This window comes from Pinus tabuliformis, chromosome 4_2 (assembly GCF_031772625.1).
Source record: "Pinus tabuliformis cultivar Carrire ecotype Pingquan chromosome 4_2, CPIR1, whole genome shotgun sequence".
NCBI classification, from domain to species: Eukaryota; Viridiplantae; Streptophyta; class Pinopsida; order Pinales; family Pinaceae; genus Pinus; species Pinus tabuliformis.
Window position 1 is genome coordinate 453410955 of NC_142304.1, and position 20886 is coordinate 453431840.

Below are 20886 nucleotides of genomic sequence, written 5' to 3' on the forward strand. Positions count from 1 at the left end.
CATTGGAAAATTCCGATCGATTCAGATCCACCTTTCTAAAGCCATATGTATTGATTTATCGAACAAAGCTGGAAAAAATATTATTATAATTAGGCAACATTGATGGGATTCTCTACATCTTTAAGCCTCACACATTTTGAAACAATGACCTTAGCCAGGGCCTCCCGACTATAGTTCTTCTGCATGCATAAGACCACCGAGGCACTTCTTGATGGGACAAGGCTCTTCTTCGACATTGTAGACTGTAAAGCTCGTTATGGAGGCAACACATTAGGTAATGTATGTACATCCACGCATGCAAATACCTATGGGAGGATGGCTAATATTTTTTTTTTTATGAGTGAATAAAGGTATTTAAAAATTACAATTTGTGAGTGACAAGCACATTCACCTCATAGTGTGAACAAGAAAGCTTTTGACATTAAAATTCAAATTCAATGTTAGTGGTTTAATGAATAAAGTCAAAAACAAATTTCACATTGTGATTTTGAAACTGTCACGAAATGCCTTCAAAATTTTTTGTCGAAAAGAAAGTTGAACTCTTTTTTATTGGAGTGATAAGATGAATGTTGAGAATCTTGAAGTGATAAATGTAAATTTTTTTATTTTGGAGTAATAAGGTGAAATTATTTTTTGTATTTGGAGTGATAACAGGATTTTTTTTTAGAGAAAGTTATTGTTGTAATCCAATGTAATGTTTTTCTTTGAGAGAGATTTAGTCAGTGAACATCTAGTTTTTTGAATACAAAATGCCTCCAAGTAGTTCTCCAACTTTGTGCTTGAGATGTTTCAATGAAGACATTGTAAAGATGAAAGGTTGATGTACTCAAATACTTAATAAAGACATTATTTTATGGTGTTGTAGTGTCCTAGACCTGCCCGAATTTGAATAAGGGGATCTTAGGAACATCCTGTGTATTACATGATTCTTGATGTTGCTTATATTTTGTGTCTTGTTTGGACACTCTCTTTGTAATATGGTGCACATGGAGTACACAACGTATTAAACAAATGCATGCACATAATAAATTATCTTCAAGCTTATGCAATCAAGCAAATTACAAGCAATCAAGAAACAACAACACATAGTCAAGTTGTCAAAAACGGTTCTACATCAACATCCAATCAAGTTTATGAAGGTATCATCTACATCAACAACATTTGCATCAATTCAAAAGATTTTTTTTGGAAAATGCACTTGCACCATTTTTTTAATAATCTCAACACAAAATTGTAACTTGCAAATCATAATTTGTATGTTGGCTTGTAATCAAAGTCAAATTGAGTTGAATTGTAAGGGTGCATGCTCGATTGAAACTGACACCCAAACTTTGAATTAATAGGGAATAAATTAAACCAAATGAATTCATTGTTTTTAACTGATTTTTTCAAATCATTGTAAGCGTTTCTCTTGGGTGCATTTTTTATAGTATTCAACACCCTTCATTTGGTCAATCAAGAGAGTCAGTTCAAGAAAGTGCAAAGTTCACATCAAGCGAGCATGAAACTAGTTAAAGCAAGCATCAAGTGAGTGAGTAAACTCTAAAGAAAGAAACTGTGATATTCAAACAAAAATCAAGCGCGTTCATATATACAACAAGTGAGCACGAGTTCAAGCAAGCAAGATCAAACATTCAAGCAAGCAAGTTCTAAAAATACAACAGGTATTAAAAGCAAGGAAGCATGTGTTCCAATGAGTTCACATGGTGAAAAGCATTCAATTATTACAAATTCTTAACAATTTGATCCTCTCAGCTGGTGAAGACATGGTGCAAATCAACAAAGCAACTCTTGTTGATATTTTAATGAATTTACATCAAGCACATGAGACAATTGAGTTTCTTCAACTGGAGTCACAACTACAAAGAGATGAGTTGCAACAGAAGAGTGTTTCTTCCAAGTCATTCACACATACAGATGAAGATAAAGATGTCGATTCCAAATCACTTATCTAAACAACTTCAAGTGTACAAGTTATTCATGATCAAATTAAACTTGCTTCTTCTAAGCCAATCATCAAGCCATGGGAGGAACTCCAAAGTAACAAAAATCAACGAGGATTAGGAGATGAAAAAGATCAAAAGAACTTGAATATTCCAGATTATTCTAAGATGATCAAGTTCATCAGTTCAGGTTTTCTTGATGAAATAACATCAACAAGCCATGAGAAATTTGATGGCAAACCCACATGCAAACATTGTCAACGAAAAGGTCACATGAAAGATCATTGTTTTGATCTCCATCCTTGTCACCATTGTGGCAAGCAGAATCACTCATCAAAGAAATGCTACAAACAACAACAACCTACCAGATTAAAGATAAATTATGCATAGATTGATCCTTGGGAATGGAAATTAACAATAAAACAATTGTATAAGTTTTACAACAAAATTTAATCTCACCTATTGCAACCAACAGTCAATTTAATATGGTACTCTCATGCACCTAAAAGTGGGAGTACACCAGTGAAACTCTCCTACACCTGAAGGGGGGGGGGGGTTCAGAAATCAAGTGCAAATGATTGCCTCTCCTTTCAACTAACAAAGGGGGGAAATGATAATGAAATTAAGGGTGTTTGTTAGACTGAAAGTTTCGACAACATCAGTAAAATCAATTAGTGGGAATCATCAACATTTTGTCCTTTGGCAAGCAATTGGGATGTTGATTGAAAGCAAAGGACAGATAGATCCTTTTGTAGCTTGACATGTGATGGATTTGTTAAGAAAAATTCAAAGATGAATCAGACTTGCAGTTTATTCATGTTCTCTTCATATTGGAGTTTTTCAACATCCATGTTTGGTAGTTTTTTAGGTGGTGTTTTTTTAGGATCAACAGTTTCAGCATGAAAACATGGAATATCGTTCCTGGTTCTTATTTTGGACTTATGATTGGGGGCGGGGGGAATGTTAGGCTCACTCTCATGTGATGTAAACAATTCTAAGTCCAAAATAATTAAATTAATTAAAGTCATGAAACTTATGATTTATTCCTACTTTTCTAGATTGAGTTTGTTCCTCATAATTAAGAGTCAGTTTAGGCCTAGTTGGTTGATAGATTTTCTCCATCTAGTTAGGATCCTAGATTAGTGTTTGGTTGAGAGGTTTTCTCAACCATAGTGTCCAAGATAGATGTACTATCTTGAGACAAACTTCCTCATGTATTTATTTGTACTATTATCATTATTTATACATTGCATTTTGAGAGGAATAGATAAGGCCCTTCCCACTATTTCTATATTTCTAGTATTTTGTATGTGTGTTAATTTTATTTATTATTCTACAAGAGTTGGAACAAGAAATGTAGGTAATTGGGAAGAATCTGATGATAACACAGGACAGACAAAAAAGTTATGCAAATCAAACATGATGTTTAAGGATTTTAAGGTTGGGGAATAGGTGTACATATGCATCAAGGCCAAGAAGAGTTCCTTGAGGATTGGATCATCTGCCAAGATGGCACCTCGATTTTGTGGACCTTTCAAGATACTTGAAAGGATCAAACCAATATCCTATCGACATGCACTGCCTCTCACAATGAAAGTCCATGATGTTTTCCTTGTGTCATTACATAAGAAGTATGTTAAAGATGCTAATTATGTGAATCATTGGTCTGTATTGCAAGCGGATCCAGAAGGAGAATTGCAGTTGAAATCGTAGTGTATATTGCAGAAAAAGACACTCATGCTCCCAATCCGAGCAATCAAGTATGTTAAAGTATAGTGGAAGAACATTGGTTTCGATGAAGCTTAATGGGAGATGGATGATCAAATTTTGGCTATGTATCCTTCCTTATTCGTTGGTTGAGCAGATGTTTTTGGTATATGTTTGGTATGATGTTTTTGGTATCTGTATGTATATGCATATGGATGTAAATACCACCATGACTTGTGTTATAAAGCTCCAATAAGAGGCATGGTTCTCATATCATTACGCTTGTCATGTTGTAAAGTTGTCATGTCGGTTTGGTTCACATCATGTTAATCATTGTAAATATTGCATTGAGCTAAGTTTTAAAAATCCATTGGCACTATGTTTTGCTTTCAACAATCTTGCTGATTTTATGCTTCATTGAACGCCGATGACGTGTTCCTCCAAAGGGGAGGGTTTTGTAATAACCCTAGTGAAAAATCCTTGTAATAAAGTTAATAAGGGAAAACTAATAACCACAGTTATTAGACACTTATTCTGAGCTAAATGTTGGGAAAAACATCCTACTATCGGTATTCATTTGGTTTATTATGGCTAAGTAAATTGGCAAAGGCGATGGAAAAGGCTTTGGAAAGGAAAAATGGCATTGATTTATTTATGAAAATAAAGAAAATTAGGGGAAATGGAAGGTGAAAGGTCACATGTTGCATGTGAGGAGGAAAATGAAGGAAAATAATTGAAAGTGAAGAAAATAGAGACCTCATTAATAAAAAAGGATTTTTAGGATCTTGTTAGTTCAACTTTGGAGCTCTCTCTTTTTCTTTCTCTCTCTCACACTCTTGGACACCTAGAGTTTTCATGGAGCAATTAATCATTGGATCAAGAAATTAAAAGAAGGTAAGAGGAAGTAAAGATCAAGAAAGGAAGAGAAGGATCTAGCAGCTACAATGGGATTATTTATAGGTATCGATTTGCGTGTGTGATTTCCTTGCTAGATTTAGCATGCATGGTTATGCATGCATTCTTGGTTGTCTTGCTGTGATGACATGGATTTTTTGAGGTGTGACAGTGTCTTTCAGCCCAGCCTTTCCATATATGGAGAGCCATGGTGTGTTGGGTTATTCTGTATGTGGCTGAGATGGATTCCCAGATGGACTCAAATATGAGTGGCGTGGTCCCATGATTATTTACAAGGCCTAAGAATCCTAGGATGGGATACACGATAAAGCTTGAATGTGAACACCTCGATTGAGCCAATGAATCCCTTTCCTGTTGAATGGTAGGATAAACAATAAATCTAAGTGGTGAGTACCCTTGATTGGGCCTAGGCATCCTAGGATGGGTTACACGACAAAGCCCATAGGGTGGAGACGTCGTACGCCTAGGAATCCTAAGATGGGTTACACGGTAAAGAGCATAGGGTGGATAACGCGGAGGCCTAGGAATCCCTTGATTGGTAATGACAGGATATATGATAAATCCAAGAGATTGGGACGTGAACATCCCTCACCTTGTGGGTGGAGAGATCTGGTGGTATCCATGCTTTTTTTTAGCCTAGTGGTTTGGTTAGGATTCCAGTAAAGCCTAGTATTGTATGTTGATTGTTTTTGTCCTAGTGATCCAGTGGGGATTGCAGGAAATGTTGTTTTTATTTTTGAGGGTGAGGTGTTGTAGCATAAAAAATCCATGGTTGATTTGAGTTATAAGACCCACGTTCATGCTTCAAATATGGCGTGGGGGTGATTGGTTGAAAGAAATATTTGGTTCAACCAATCCATGGATGTCCCGAACCTAGTTGGCCTAATCATTCATTAATAAGAACTATTTCTCCTTGTTATTTTATGAGAAAATGTATTGGTTCATATGAGGCATCTATGGATGATATATCCTTGTTATTTTGTTGGTTATATGCTAGTTATGAGCATGTTTCATTATATTGATGATGTATAGCTCTCATCACGTTTTGGTTTGTAAATGAATGTATAATTAGTATATGATCTAATAAATGATCATGCAACTAATGTGATAAGGAATGAATGCTTCTTAGCGATTCTCAGATAACTATGAGACCCTTATTCTTAGATATGTTGTTATGACATGTAGAATGCATATTTGTGACATTTTTAATGAAATTTCTTTGATGACTACTAGGGATCCATCAAAGCTTTTGTTCAATTACTCCATTTGTATCATTGGTTTGATGTTACTTTTCATTCATGAAAGTTTCATGGAGTTCTGGGAAGTGGCCTAAGTCGTTGCATTGAAAAGTGACACAAAATAAGGTGTCGTAGGCTCACAACAAGCTGAAAAAGACCCCAATCACTTGCATGCCCATGTTGTGAGAAAGTTGCATGCATGCTCATGTCATGGGAGCAACTGAGGCTCTCAGGCAGTGAAGTGTCAAGTTGTCATAGGGTTTGATCACCTAGAAGGGTTGGTTGGCCCCTGTAGGTTCTTTGGTATGTGCAAAAGGTCAGAATGGTTGTGTTATGTGAGTTCCACTTCCTTAAGTGTATATGGGGAATTGTATCAGATTGTAGGAGCCGTTGGTCACATGATTACCCAAGTAGACAAGTTAAATTGGGTAAATGTGGGAGGAGGGTTTTAAAGACTCTCCTCTAGATTGTTATTATTCAAGTTTTGTTGGCATTCTATCTCAAAAACCTTTCGCATTATTGTATTATTCTACTTCACGATCTCCTAGGATATCAATGTTATAATCATGTATTATAATGAGCTTAGGGAGAGTTAGAAAATCATACAATGACATGAAGAGTCCATAAGAGAACATGATATCACAATCCAACGACTCATTGAAAGGATTTTGGTGGGAAGCCATAATGGTTTTCCTTTTGCAACAAAAAAAGTACATTAACAAATGGTAGCTGCAATTTGGAAAATGAACATTTTGTTAGTAGATTTAACTATTCAGAAATACATAAAACCATGTAATTGAGTTCCACATACAACTCCACTCCCTACAATGACATGAAGAGTCCATAAGAGAACAAGATATCACAATCCAACAACTCATTGAAAGGATTTTCGTGGGAATCCATAATGGTTTTCCTTTTGCAACAAAAAAAGTACATTAACACATGGTAGCTGCAATTCGGAAAATGCACATTTTGTTAGTACATATAACTATTTATAAATACATAAAACCATGTAATTGAGCTCCATGTACAACTCCACTCCCTACAATGACATGAAGAGTCCGTAAGAGAACATGATATCAAAATCCAACAACTCATTGAAAAGATTTTGGTGGGAAGCCATAATGATTTTCCTTTTGCAACAAAAAAATACATTAACACATGGTAGCTGCAATTGGGAAAATACACATTTTGTTAGTACATATAACTATTCAAAAATACATAAAACCATGTAATTAAGGTCCATTTACAACTCCACTACATTAAGATCCACTTACAACTCCACTCCCTACGATAATTCCCATAATCATTCTAGAAGTTGAAAATACACTAACTTAATAACTTATTACTTATTGATTCTACCTTTTTTTTCTCCTAGTCAAATATCACTTTCAAAATCTTTGGACATTAGACATCATTTGTCAAATATGTACTACTACGTGTTTCAAAATATTTGGACATTAGACATCATTGGTCAAATATGTACTACTACGTGTTTTAAAAGACTGGAAGCTAAGTTTAATAAGATGTCTTTCTGTATCTAACCTTCTCGTGAAAAGACATCTTCTCCACTACTTTGTTGTAACATTCATTTTGTAGAAATTTTAGAAAAAGAATAAGAAAAATTTAAATAATAAACTTATTATGGGAATAACTTAAATTTAAATGGTAAACCTATTATTACAGTTTAACTCATTATTCCTCTAAAGCCAATTGAATAACTGAACTTAGAGAACCCGTGAGATGCTTTGTTGGGCTGTTTTTTCCACGAGAGAAAAGATGTGTTTGAGCCCTCAGATGGAATCACTGATCTAGAAATGATGAAGCCAACGACCTGGAAGAACCAATCATGGACATTTGTATAATTCGATGTGAAAAGGGATGTTACCCCGAAGAGCCAAGCATGGAGGGGATTTTGCATAGGGGAGAGCACCACGTGTAAAGCTTTTGCCCCCTACTAGGAGGTCATCAATGCCAATCGACAGGGAAATCATTCCAGGGAAAGCGTGTCTTCAGCGACAGCTGGGACCATGGAGTGCAATTCCCTTCCACTAATTTCATTTCATTTCAGATACTATCGCGTGTCCATTTCTTGCGTTCATCCATGCTGTGATAGCCAATTGGAATTCTTGCTTCAACGTGAGGAGATTCCGAATAAGCCTGTTGGGCACCCTCATGTTAAACTGCGCCTGACATACGGCACCCAACCCAGTTGGACCTCGACTCGTAATTTCCAATTCCACACAATTATATTGTTTTACATCCGCGTACTGTCAAACGTGGCAGATACTCATCGTTGCTACAGAGTATGATTGCCCTTATCCTCCCACGCACGCTACAGTATGAGTTGTATTGTTTGGTGCGAGAAAAGGGTCAGTCACATCTTTTATTAACATATGTGTCTTCGAACTGTTAGTCTTTTCAACATGTTTTGGGGGAGAAATTACCGAATACAGTAACAAAAATCGCAACCTTGAACAATGAGTAAAACTCTGATTTCAACAATAGATTTCACTACTCCAGTCATTTCAAATTTACCCGACACTAACAGAAGTTTGGGCAATTCGAATGCCCCTTACATCCCGTTCCAAAAGAACTCTAGACAATCCAAATACCCCTTATCTCTTTTTTGTGTTGAAAAAAATGATATATCGGGATTCGGGACCCACACATTAATTAGCAGCACCGGAAAAAGATGATTCTCCATCAAATCATCTTCAGAGCGATGGAGGATAAGCCAAAGGCGCTAGTGCTTCGACTTCCATATATAGAGCTTAAAGGCCGCTTGATAGCACACAAGGGCAGAAGATCAGGAAGCAGCTATTGGTTTATTTCTGCACAATAGCTTCGAGCTGTTTCGATTTATAAATTACATAGGTTTCGTTCTGCAGCCTCGGTCTTTGGTAACACATATACTCATAATAATCTGACTTCTTTTCTTTCTCAGGTTTAGTATGTGCCAACCAACGTAAGGAGGCAGGAGGTGATTATGTTGTTGACAGAAGATAGAGGGCACATACCCTTACTTTCAGAGAATCTGCAATTGAGGGATATGTGCCCGCTATTCTTCTGCCAGCCCATCACATTTCACCTTCACATCTAAATGGTTATTTTCACATACAATTACTGTCATTTGCTTTTAGCTCTCAGTCACTCCATACCGTAGGCAACGATAGCCATGGTCTCTAACACTATCCTCTATAGTAGGTTATAGAGGTTGCATGTTCCTGTTATAAAACATCATTGTTCTTTATGTCATGCTTACAATATTATCTTAGCTCATAGTATTGCTTTTGTTTTATAGCGATGTTTTTTTGAATTATATGTTCTAAAATATAAATACTTTTAAAGACATATTATTGTTGTTCACTTTGTTCTTTTGAGTTAGTGAAATTGGAAAAAAAAGAAAAAGAGTAAATCTCAAAAGTTTTTCTGTTCTATCTTCACACTGGTTAGTTTATAAAAGAGATTTTGTTGCCGATTCTTCTCCCCAAAGAAGATGTAATTGAATAGTATTTATAAACTTTTTTGGTTTACTTTATTTGATACGTTGGTAAAAATTAAATTAAATGTTAGGAAAAGATTCCATGTATAATCTTCGGACTAAGTAATCCATGAAATAGACCCAGTTGTCAATCCTCCTGCTATAACTGATATTCATCAAGTATTTTGACTTCGTTTATTTGATAGATTTGTAAAAATATAGTTAATATAAGTGAAAAAATCTATGTTGAATGTTCAAAGTGACCAACCCATAAAATAAACCCAGTTGCCAAATTTTGAGGTGGAAACGTGAAATAAACACAGTTGCCAATTCCTTAGGTGGAAAAAAGTTGCCAAGGAAAAAAATAATAATCCTAAAATGAAAAGTCCAATTTAATTTGATGTGAAACAATTATTTTAATTTCTTTTAAATCCATGAAGTCCATCTATAAATTATTATCCATATCATTTCTATTTGTGTTGTCTCTCTATATCATGTCTCACCTAAATCAAATAATTATCCATATCATTTCTATTTGTGTTATCTCTATATCATATCTAACCTAAATCCCTTCTAACTATGAATCGTACAAAGAGTGAAAGAGGAAGCTCAGCGTTGAAGTCCCAACATCTCTAACTTTGGAAATGTGATGAAGACCTATCATCCTCTCTATGGAGTGACAGTTCATTCCTGTAATGGATTACAATGTCCTCTCATCCTATTTATACAACCATAGTCCATTTATGTATTCGTTACTACTATTCGGAATTTCCCGATTACTTTCTGTCCTTTGCAGCAAGCGGTAGTCCATTTGTGCTAACGCTAAATATTTTACCGAAGTCCAAAGTCCTGATCTGCACTGTACACAATTTATTTTACTGAAGTCCGAAGTCCTCACCTGTGCTGTACACACAATTGCCGTTCGGAGACCCTGTGCGTGGACAGTAATCTCTCCTCAACGTACTGTTTGCCACAATGGCCGGCTGGGTTCCCTCCTAATGCTTATTCAATCCTATAAAAATCTTTCATTACTTATTTATGGATGGTGTTATAATATTGGACATCATGACCGGCTTTGTCATGTACTGCAGTTGTTTGCACCACTCCGCAATTGGACTGAAGGTCAAAGTAATGGCAAATACTGGTTGCAGCAGTACATACGATGGCGCACATTTCGTGAAAATAAGTCACTCATTTTTCCAGAAGAAACAAAGGAGCGACCTTGCCATTGCATAACGCAGAATCCTTTCGATTAAGTACTGGGCAGACAGTTCATTAAGTACTGCTTGACATGATCAGGAGCATTAGGAAGGCAGCTGCATATATTACATCTTTTCGTTTTCCCTTTTTTTTGTTTGCTTAAAAAATTCCTGAATGCTCTCTAAATGCATTGAGGGAGCAATTTTATGTCCATATAAAAGTATATTCCTTGAAGGTGATGTAAATGTACATGTGGAGCCATTACAATTATTCGCTCGAGCTAAGCCGAATGTGCAGCCAATCTAAATGAAGTCTAAAAAAGCGGCTAAAAGCTGGCGCCCATAGCTTCTCAGCTTTTTTTAACTCTCTTTGGGCCGAGGCCGCCATTAAACATGCCCATTATTTTTGCGTGTCCTGAATATCATAATATATTTTTGCGACTTGGTTTCTTCGAGGAAAGCTTCTATGTACTGAAGCTTGTGAAGTAAAACGCCGGCTAAGCAAACTTTGACTTGACCAGATTTTTAATATGCTAATGTACATAGTAAACGAATCATCAAATGATATCTGCAACATGCCAATAATTTCATTCTACTCAGCACAAGTCGAGATTCTGTACTATTTTTTTCGCGGTCATGCACCATTAGCTCACATTTCATGAGGAATCATCTCATTTGAACGGAAGAATAACTTTATTAGCTAATACGGGTATTTTCCTTCATATAAAAGAAGTGGCTAGGTGATTCACAAGTTTTAATATCCAAGTGACAAGCATTTGATATGACAGCCAGTTGAAGTTATGGAGTAAGGTAGTTTAGTCTTCAACCTTAATTAAATTCTTTGAAGTTAAACTATTTTAATATGGTCATCTTCTCAATAAAAAGCAGAGAGATTAAATTATTTTTACATTAATAAAATAAGAGATGGAATCACCAAAATATTATATTTTTTTTTTAATTTAGAAACCTTAAAATTTTTAAATAAAGTACAAATTAAAACAAACCACTTTGAATTTTAATTTTAATGACATATACAACTTGAGTGGGCCTAATGGTTAAGAGCATGTGTTTCCTCCTAAGAGGTCACAGGTTCAAAACCAAGGGGGGTAGAGTATGTATGCCTTCGTAGACTTAGCAGTCAAATCGCTGCGCGGAGGTGGGTCCCTTGTCCCACAAACAAGGGGGTCTCATACACTAATTTGGTGTCTGGCTTGGCTATGACCTTAAAAATGGATATTATTATTGAGTATAGTAAATTTAATATTTTAAAGTGTGGATATTATATTTAATATAAAAACTAATAACTCTAATAAAAAAATATATATTATTTCTTGGGTTTTTATTTTACATTGAGACAATAAATAATAAGAGAGGAAATTATATCATTCATATAGGATGGTCATTATATATGCGTAACTTATGAAGTTGTAAATGAGAGGAAGTTGTCATGGTCATATCTTATTGTTTAACATTGTGACATGGAGAGGAATTTTTAGGTCATACCCATCTAATTCAACTCGTTTGACGTTATATCAATGATGGGATCGTATGGCTAGTCAAAGCGGTGACAAAAATTTCCATATTGGATAACACTCATTCATAGTAGTTAAAACTATTGTTTTCATAAGAGAAATGGAAATTATGAGAGGAAGGACCACAAGGCACTACAAGAAGGATAAATAACATGATCGAGGAGCTTTTTATATGATGCTTGTATGTAAAGTTAGTAATATGAGGGGCGAGAAAAAGCCCTAACAATTTTTCTATCATAGTGAAATCTTGGAGGTAATTCTTGTTGGCTTAACTTCATGAAGTTTTACTACTCTAGAAGTTGTGTCTAAGGTCCTTGAGAAGGGAACACCATTTTAATAGCCTTGGTGTACATGTACAAGGCCTAACTTTAAATTTTTATAGCTTGTGGTTATAGTTTACTATGTCCCACCATCCTTTTCCTATGGTTCTATGGAGAGCTATTGTTTTTTGGTATGGTCAATATCTTAGGGAGTGAGATGATTGGGGGATTGATATAATCATCCTCCTCAGAAATTTTTCGCATATTTTACTCTAGTTGGCTGTTTTTTATTTCGTAAGTCCGAAATCAAATTCAAGAAGGGAATTCCTCTTTACCATGCATATTCAACTTTGGTAATTTATTTCGAACCTATGGGTTAATGAGGGGAGGATAAGGGAGGAAAGGAATATGTTAGAGGGGACCTTTAGCAATTGTTAACATAATTCTGTTTTGGTTCACTGAAAGAAGGGATTTGGAAAAACCACTTGGTAATCCAAGTAACTACCGAAACACCACACGTCCAAATGATCACTATCTGAGTCTAATTTTTGACAAGGTGACTAGAACATAATACCCTCTAATCATCCCACAGGAATGTAGAGGCACAAGGAGCAAAAAGGGCTAGGGTGCTACAAGTTGTAGAAATCAAATTTTTGACAAGGTGACTATAACATAATACCCTCTAATCATCCCACATGAATGTAGAGGCACAAGGAGTGAAAAGGGTCGGGGTGCTGCAAGTTGCAGAAATCAAACATTTAATGAGGCAGATTAGCATGATGCTAAGTATGTGGTTAGTAGGTACTTCAATTGAAACACCCCATGTCTTCAAAGAGAGAATGTGGAGGTGGAAGAGGATGCCAAGATTAGAAGAATATTTATCTTGGATTTTGATATACTAGAATAGGTTGGGAACTAGGTGTAAGATACATGTTGCACTCATTCCCTTAAAACGCATTGAGTGAATGTTTTTCAAGTATATTAGCAAATCAAGATTGTCACGGTAAGACTATTGACTAAAATATTAGAACCTCAACAAGTAAATGTATTGGCTAAAGAAATGACAAACATTGTGTTTCCTTACTGAAAGGACAAAGCACTTATAGCTAAAACCATTCGGGTGGACGCTCCAACTAACTACAAATGCTGCATCAAGTTTATCTGATAACTATCAACTTATACAGTCATCTTATTATTGTTTCCTTTCAATTATCTTACTTAAATTTTTTTGTATATTACCTCTAAGCAGGGAGGGCCCTTAGCCAAGTTTTAGTTGGTGAAATCAAAGATTTTTAAGAGTGATATGGTGTGGTTTTCAATGTAAGGACATGATAAGCAACAAAACAATAATCATATATACTTTTTTTGTTATTCCCTAATATAAAAATACCTTAGCCTACTATAAAAGAGTAATAATAAGGAAATTTTTATTGTTAAACTTACAAAATTAACAAAAGGGGATTTCTAGTTTACAAAATCTATTAGATTTCTTGAATTTGTATTTAAAATTTAATAATTAATATCATTATATTTTTAATAAAGTTTGAATAAATTATTCAGATGATTTGATGGTTGATATTTTAATAAATTTTATTATTCATGTTTTCTTATATGTTACTCAACAATGTTACTTAACAATGTTCAAAACTGCATAAAGTATCATAATGTAATATTTAATTAATATTAATATGTATAAATATTTGACCAATAACAATAAAACTAAATCAATAGAATTAAAAGTATATATATGACCATAATTACCCATATTCATAAAAAGCAAATCAATAAAAATTAATATATATATATATATATATATATATTTCTTTAACTATGCAGAAATTAGGGATACATGTTTTTCTTAAGTGAGAAAAGAAAAAATACATAAATATTGTTTAGTGTAGAGAGATTTATGTAAAAAAGATTACAAATTTTTTTAAATAATATATATATATATATATATATATATATATATATATATATATATATATGAACCATTTAATAAATGGTCATTGAGTATATTGTTAAGAGACTCTTTGATATTAAAATCATTGGTTCAAAACACATGATTTGTCTAGAATACTTAACCAATCAATAAAATAAGATATCTAGAAATAAAATGAAAAATGTAACTTGTTTTATAATAACTTAAATATAAAACACATTTATAACTTTATTAAAGTAATAAAAAATTAAAAATAACCATAAAAGATTATTAAAAAATAATTTAATTATTTTTTCTTATTATTTAAAAAGTTTTATAAATTATAATACACACAACTAACATAACATAACATCTCTCATCAAATTTAATAAAGGCATTAAAGTTTAAAAATAAGATTAAAGCTACATATCATATTTATTTTTTAATTCATAAAAATGATAAAATCATTAACCATGCATTATTTCCACTCATCCTTCAAACACCCATCTTGCAAAATCCACACTCACTCTTTAGATCAATAGTAGCTTTAAATGTTATAAAATTGATAATGGCTCCTTACTTGAACAATATTCTAACTTGCAATTTATAATAACTGTCAATATACTTTGTCCGAGCTAAAGTGGCATTTTCCAGCATCATGGTAATCAAATGGACACCTTACATCTTTAATGACATATCTTCAAACATGTCTACTTAAATGGGTTTCGCAGGAGTTTACTTAAATGGATTTCACGCAAGTTCACTCTTTCAGGGTAACTTAATAGCTATGTACAAGACGAAAGTATTCTAACCTTCCAGACTTTTCTGAAAAGACCCTTTTACCTATTAGGGCGATTATGGAGTCTCGTGTAACATCTCTAATTATATTTGTGAAGTCTTGTTCACATATCATCTGATCCATGGAACGACCATCGATTTCTGGGTTTCCTTAATATTTTGGCAAACACTTGATGACCTATCATTGATTGACAATCCATCTATGTTCTGCCTTTCACAATGTACTGTACTCATAATTCGAATGGTAGTAATAGTTTCCTTACGGTAACGTTAGCGATAATACCAGCGTTGCTTTCGTTTTTTTGTCTACTGGCCCTCGTAATGTTGTCTCACATTTTTTTTGTAATTATTTAGTATTATCATAAGCTACTTTGTTTATCATCGATGACACTATAATATTCAACATCATGATATGCTTCGTCATCCACTGCATTTGTTTGTTGCATTATGTGATGCAAAGAAGCTGTAATGTTTACTGTTATCTATAAATCTTCATAATATTTTGAAATGCAACATATAAGAACTAAATCAAACGATGAAAAATAAAATTTGAATGTACTAAATTTCCCATAATAACTCATTCTTACCAGTTAAGCTGAAGTTTACTTGAGGTATAATTATTCGGGGAAAAACCAGGAAACGAGATTGTCTTCACATAAAATTGTCTCATTCTCCAATTGTAGTATTTACCATAGACAGTTCCTTACGTACTTTGTCACAATCAATGAAATTCGCTAATTTGGACTAATCTAAGAAGAGTTAAGAAGAAACATAGTCGATCTTTTCATTTCTCTTTTTATGTCTTAAGTTCTCTAGATGTGCAGACAAGCTAATACAATTATTTTCTCCAGATCAACGGATTCTATAGCCGTTATCAATAACTTTTTAAATCAAGCAATTGGTTTCCAGGGCAGCAATCTAACATTTTGTTTATTATTATGTTTTCTTTTTATTATTTTTCTGGCTCAGTTTTGTTCAAATTTTTGGTCAATTATATTCTTCTGAATATATTTCTTGGATTCTTAATTACGATTTTTATAATTTATAATGTGTATAACTAAGATGTCTTAAGGATTTTTCACAGTGCTGTGACTTGTACATTCAAAAATAACTTTTAAAATACTAAATTCACAATAGAAACAAAAATTGAATCAATAGATTGCAACAGAAATGGAAAAAAACCTAATGGTTAGACTGTTCCATCAACCTATCTACTCCATAGTTACGAAATTTAACATATTTTCCAGAATCAAAGCAAAAAATTTCGAAATTTGTCAATACGATTCGAATATCAAATGATTTGTTGAAATTCGAGTCGGTTCATCAAAGTTCCTCCAATTGGGCACCTCCTCAATGAAAGCAATATTCATAACATAAGAGTGTTTTCTAAGGATTTAGGAGTGCTCGAGTGCTCAACTCGACATTTTGGTCGGAGATTAAACCCTTAAGAACGCTTATATCATGTGAAGGTGTGGCACTTAGGATTCACGGGTAATATATAATGTGAAGGTTTGAACCCATATAGATAATTGGGTAATGTTTGTCTGTGAGGCGGAGGTAATACTCATAAAGTTTATCCACAATAACATCATACAGTAACAACACACAGTAATAGCAGAGTAAAATAGAGTAACAACATGTTATAAAACAGAGTAAAAATAGGGGATGTACAAAAGGATTAGAAATATTACTCTTTGATTGAGCTTGCAAACAAATTACTTTGTATTAAGATTTCATGGGAGGAAAAAAACTCCTAAAAAATAAAGACACTGCAACTCATTCATTGCTGTGAAAAATAAAAAATTTACACATTGTAACGGATTTCTCTTTCATGTTTTAACAGACGACAATAAAGTTGATCTACTATAAAAACTCTCTATAGCAACTATGTTGTAACACACTGTATCAGCGAGCCATAACTGCTTTGTAATTTTCTCCTCTTGTCTACAGACTTTCATCCCCTATAAGAATTATGGGGTACTAAAACGAAAAGACTCATGCTATAAGATTAATTTAAAAATCTAGAAACTTCACATGACTTGTACGATCAACTCATCTTTTCATGACAAGACAAAAATAAAACCAAGTTATGGGTGGATTGTCACATAAATAAATTCTCTAATTTCATGTATAACAAAGTAACCACCTCACCTTAATAATCACAATCTCCATTTCCTTGGGCCTACAAAACATTAAATTGACATTTTTTCAGCTGAAAAGCAAAATTTGCTTTCTTCTGCAAAAGACAGCTTGCTTGATCTGCTTGTGTACTTTCTGAAAATTGTTGTTGTGAGTTGTTTAATACAATGGTTGGGGGTAATTTTCTAACACTCCCCCTTAATCAAAAGCACCAATATTCATCATACCCAAGAAATCTCTCACATGAAAAAAATGTTGTCTTTCCAGTGGCTTTGTGATGATATCCCCCAACTCCTCATATGACCTACAATACTATAAAACAATTTCTCCATTTTTAATAAACTCTCTACTCAAATGATACCTAGTGTCAATGTGTTTGTTCCTTTCATGGAAAACAAAATTCTTGGAGAATGTAATTGCAAAATTGTTGCCACTGTAAATTGTTGATGTTTCTTCTATTTTTTGCCATAAATATGTTAGCATCTTTGTCATCCAAACTACTTGACATGCCATTGTTATTGCAACAACATATTCATCTTGTGATGTCGATAGTGACACTATTGGCTTATGATTTATCCACATATACTTCCTCTTTCAACACTCCATTCAAGAATGTTGACTTCACATCCATTTGGTAAACCTTCAATCTATTTGGTACACTTTCAATTCCTACAGTCTTTACACAATCTCCTTTGTGTTTCTTCTTTTATCCTTTGACAACCACCCTTGGTTTATGCCTTTCTATCTTTCATGCAACATTATTTTTGGTCTTGTATACCCAGTTAACACTTATGACTACTTTTCCTTTCAGAAGGTCCACTAACTCCGACATGTCATTCGTTTATATTGCTTACATTTCTTAATTCATTATTGTAACCCATTTTTCATCTGTAATGACATCTTAAAAATTAATTGGATCATCTACATGAAAAAATAATTCAAATAAAGAATTCATACCTTCACTATTGTCAGCTTTATTTTTCTCATAGATTTCACTTAAATTTCAGAATTTTTGTCTTCTTATGCTTGCAGAATATGGACTTGACATGTCACTTGATGTTTCATTTGGAGAAAATGATTCTATTAGTCTCTGCGGTGCACATGGATTATGATTTTCTTAACTACATGTCACTTTCTTATTGCTTGCGGTTGGTGTCACTAGATGACCAATCTATTGTGATTGAATAGGTGGAGGAGAAGTCACCAATGGGGAATTACCTGTTGTTGTCAATTCCTCTTTGTCTTATTGTGGTATGCTTGTTGTTACATTGATTGTCTTCTCCAAACTTCCATCTCATGCTTCCTCTTCTATGAAATGCACATCTTTTTTTATTATGGCCTTCTTGGTTAATGGATTATAGAGCTTGTAAGACTTGGATTCATCTCTATATCCAACAAATATGAATTGCCCCCCTACTCCCCTACTTATTCCCTAACTCATTTGGGACATCTACATAAGCCACACATCCAAACACTCTCATATGAGTGACATTGTGTTTTCTGCTACTCCATGCTTCTTCAGGAGTCATATTCTTCACACTTTTGATTGGACACCTATTTATAATATATGATGTGTAAGTGACAAATTCAACCCAATATTCTTTTGGAAAATACTTTTCCTTAAACATACTTCTTTCCATTTCCATAACAATCATAGTTTTCCTCTATGCAACACCATTTTGTTGATGTGTATACCTTGCTGTAAATTGTTTGTAGACCCATGTATTCCTTGTGTAGTCATCTACGAATGTCAAGGAATAGAATGTGCCACCAATTTATGGTGTTTGCATTCGCCCACATAAATTTGAATCGACAATCTCTAAAGGTACCTTTGCCCTTATTGACTTTCCTGTTGTAAATGAATCTCTATGTTGTTTTCACAAGATGCATCCTTCACATAAGTTATATGGTTCTCCATGTATTTCCTATGCAACAAATTTAAATCTCCAAAGTTGAGATGCTCAAATCTTAGATGCCATAACTAGTTTTCATCCTTAGCCTTTACTTGAAAATTTGTTTGTGTAGAAAGAGTTGTTTCTGTAACAAAAAATATGTGTGTAACAAGAGGTGCATTTATTTCATGTTGTGAATAATCCAGGTGGATATTTGTGGTCACCCGCCTATTCCACATAGACCTACAACCGGTTCATAAGTTTCCTTGTTTATAGCAACATTTACTATTTTTAATAGTTTTTTATGTCGTCAACTTTCGGAGTCGTTTGACCTCCCTAAACGAAGCTTGTGGCCCTAGCCATGGGTTTGTCGAAAATATTGTATTAATTGGAGAGATATTTCTAGCAAGGTATTGTACATGAAAAATGGAGATAATATGACCAAGTTACCACCCCGAGAAGTTGGCCTCATAACTAACCCGAACGGGGCCCACAAACTCTTGTCGTTTCATCCGTTGGTGTTAGGGTTTTTGTTTTCTATACTTCTTCTTTGTTCTTAAATAATAAAAAGGCCCTCGAGCATCATTGTAACACAATTTAGGGGCACATAGCACCACATCCCTTCTTAGAGATAAGCTACCATTGACCGAGCTAGTTTCTTTCCATTTTGTTTGTAAGCATATTTAATTTCTTTGATATTAATGAAATGAAGTCCTATTTCTATTACATCTATATTTGTGGTCATATCTATGTTTTTATTCATTCTGTTTAAGTTTGGATTATTGGTATGAGAGTCATCTGCTATTTTGATGTTTTTCTTTGCATGTCCCCAATGAGGTTGGGATATATGGAGTTACGGATCAAATTGGTTGAACCTTTGCAATACAAACCTCACACTTCTTGATGACCTCATATCGCACAAGAAAAGAAAGATGAGAGAACAAGACATCCTTTCAAAATATTGCTCGAAGAATCTGCCGGGCGATAGAGGAATGTGATGATGGACAACTTTGCCTAGATCCTTCGGTGGCTACACACAGGTCACACATCTTCTTCTGGTAGCCACTCTAGGAGCAACAGTCACTTCAAGGTACGATTTAACTTTTACATACCCATATTTGAAGGTCAGAGATATGCAGATTCCGTAGATAAATGGTTAAATATGCTAGAAGGATATTTCTCAGTTCATGAATTTTTCAACCAGGTAAAAATCACTTTTGCACTCCTCAAAGACGCCATCCACATCAAGGACTAGCGGGAAACCTACTATGAGAATAGTGATGAGAGTGAGCCCTCACTATTCCTAGTTGCGTCCAATTGGAATTATTTTTGAGACGCCATCAAGGATTAGTATTACCCTATCAGGAGCTATCATGATAAATACATAAAGTGGACCATGCCGTAACATGGAAGGGGCCAAGATGTGTCAGTGTTCACAAATATTTTTCATAACCTCCACATGAAATTGGATATCAAGGATTATGAGGAACATTCGGTACTCAATTTTGTGATTATATACACAAGTACATCGAGGACGAGATGGAATTCCTAGACATCTCCTCTCTCATCACTACCTATTGATAAACTATCAAAATTGAGAATAAATTTAAACAAAAGAAGCAAGATTTTGGATCTATAAATTTAAAGTAAGGGACAGGTGCCCCCAAGCCACACAATAAAGGACAAAGCCAAGGCAAGTAGACCTAGGACAACCCATCGAAGCTGCAAACAAATAACAACACCACGAAGACAAAGAAGGACACGGGGAAATTATGTGAGTTCCATAAGAGCCCCACTGACAACACAAGTGAGTGTTTGGCCAGCAGTCACTGGTGGCCGAGATGAAGGCTTCCGAATC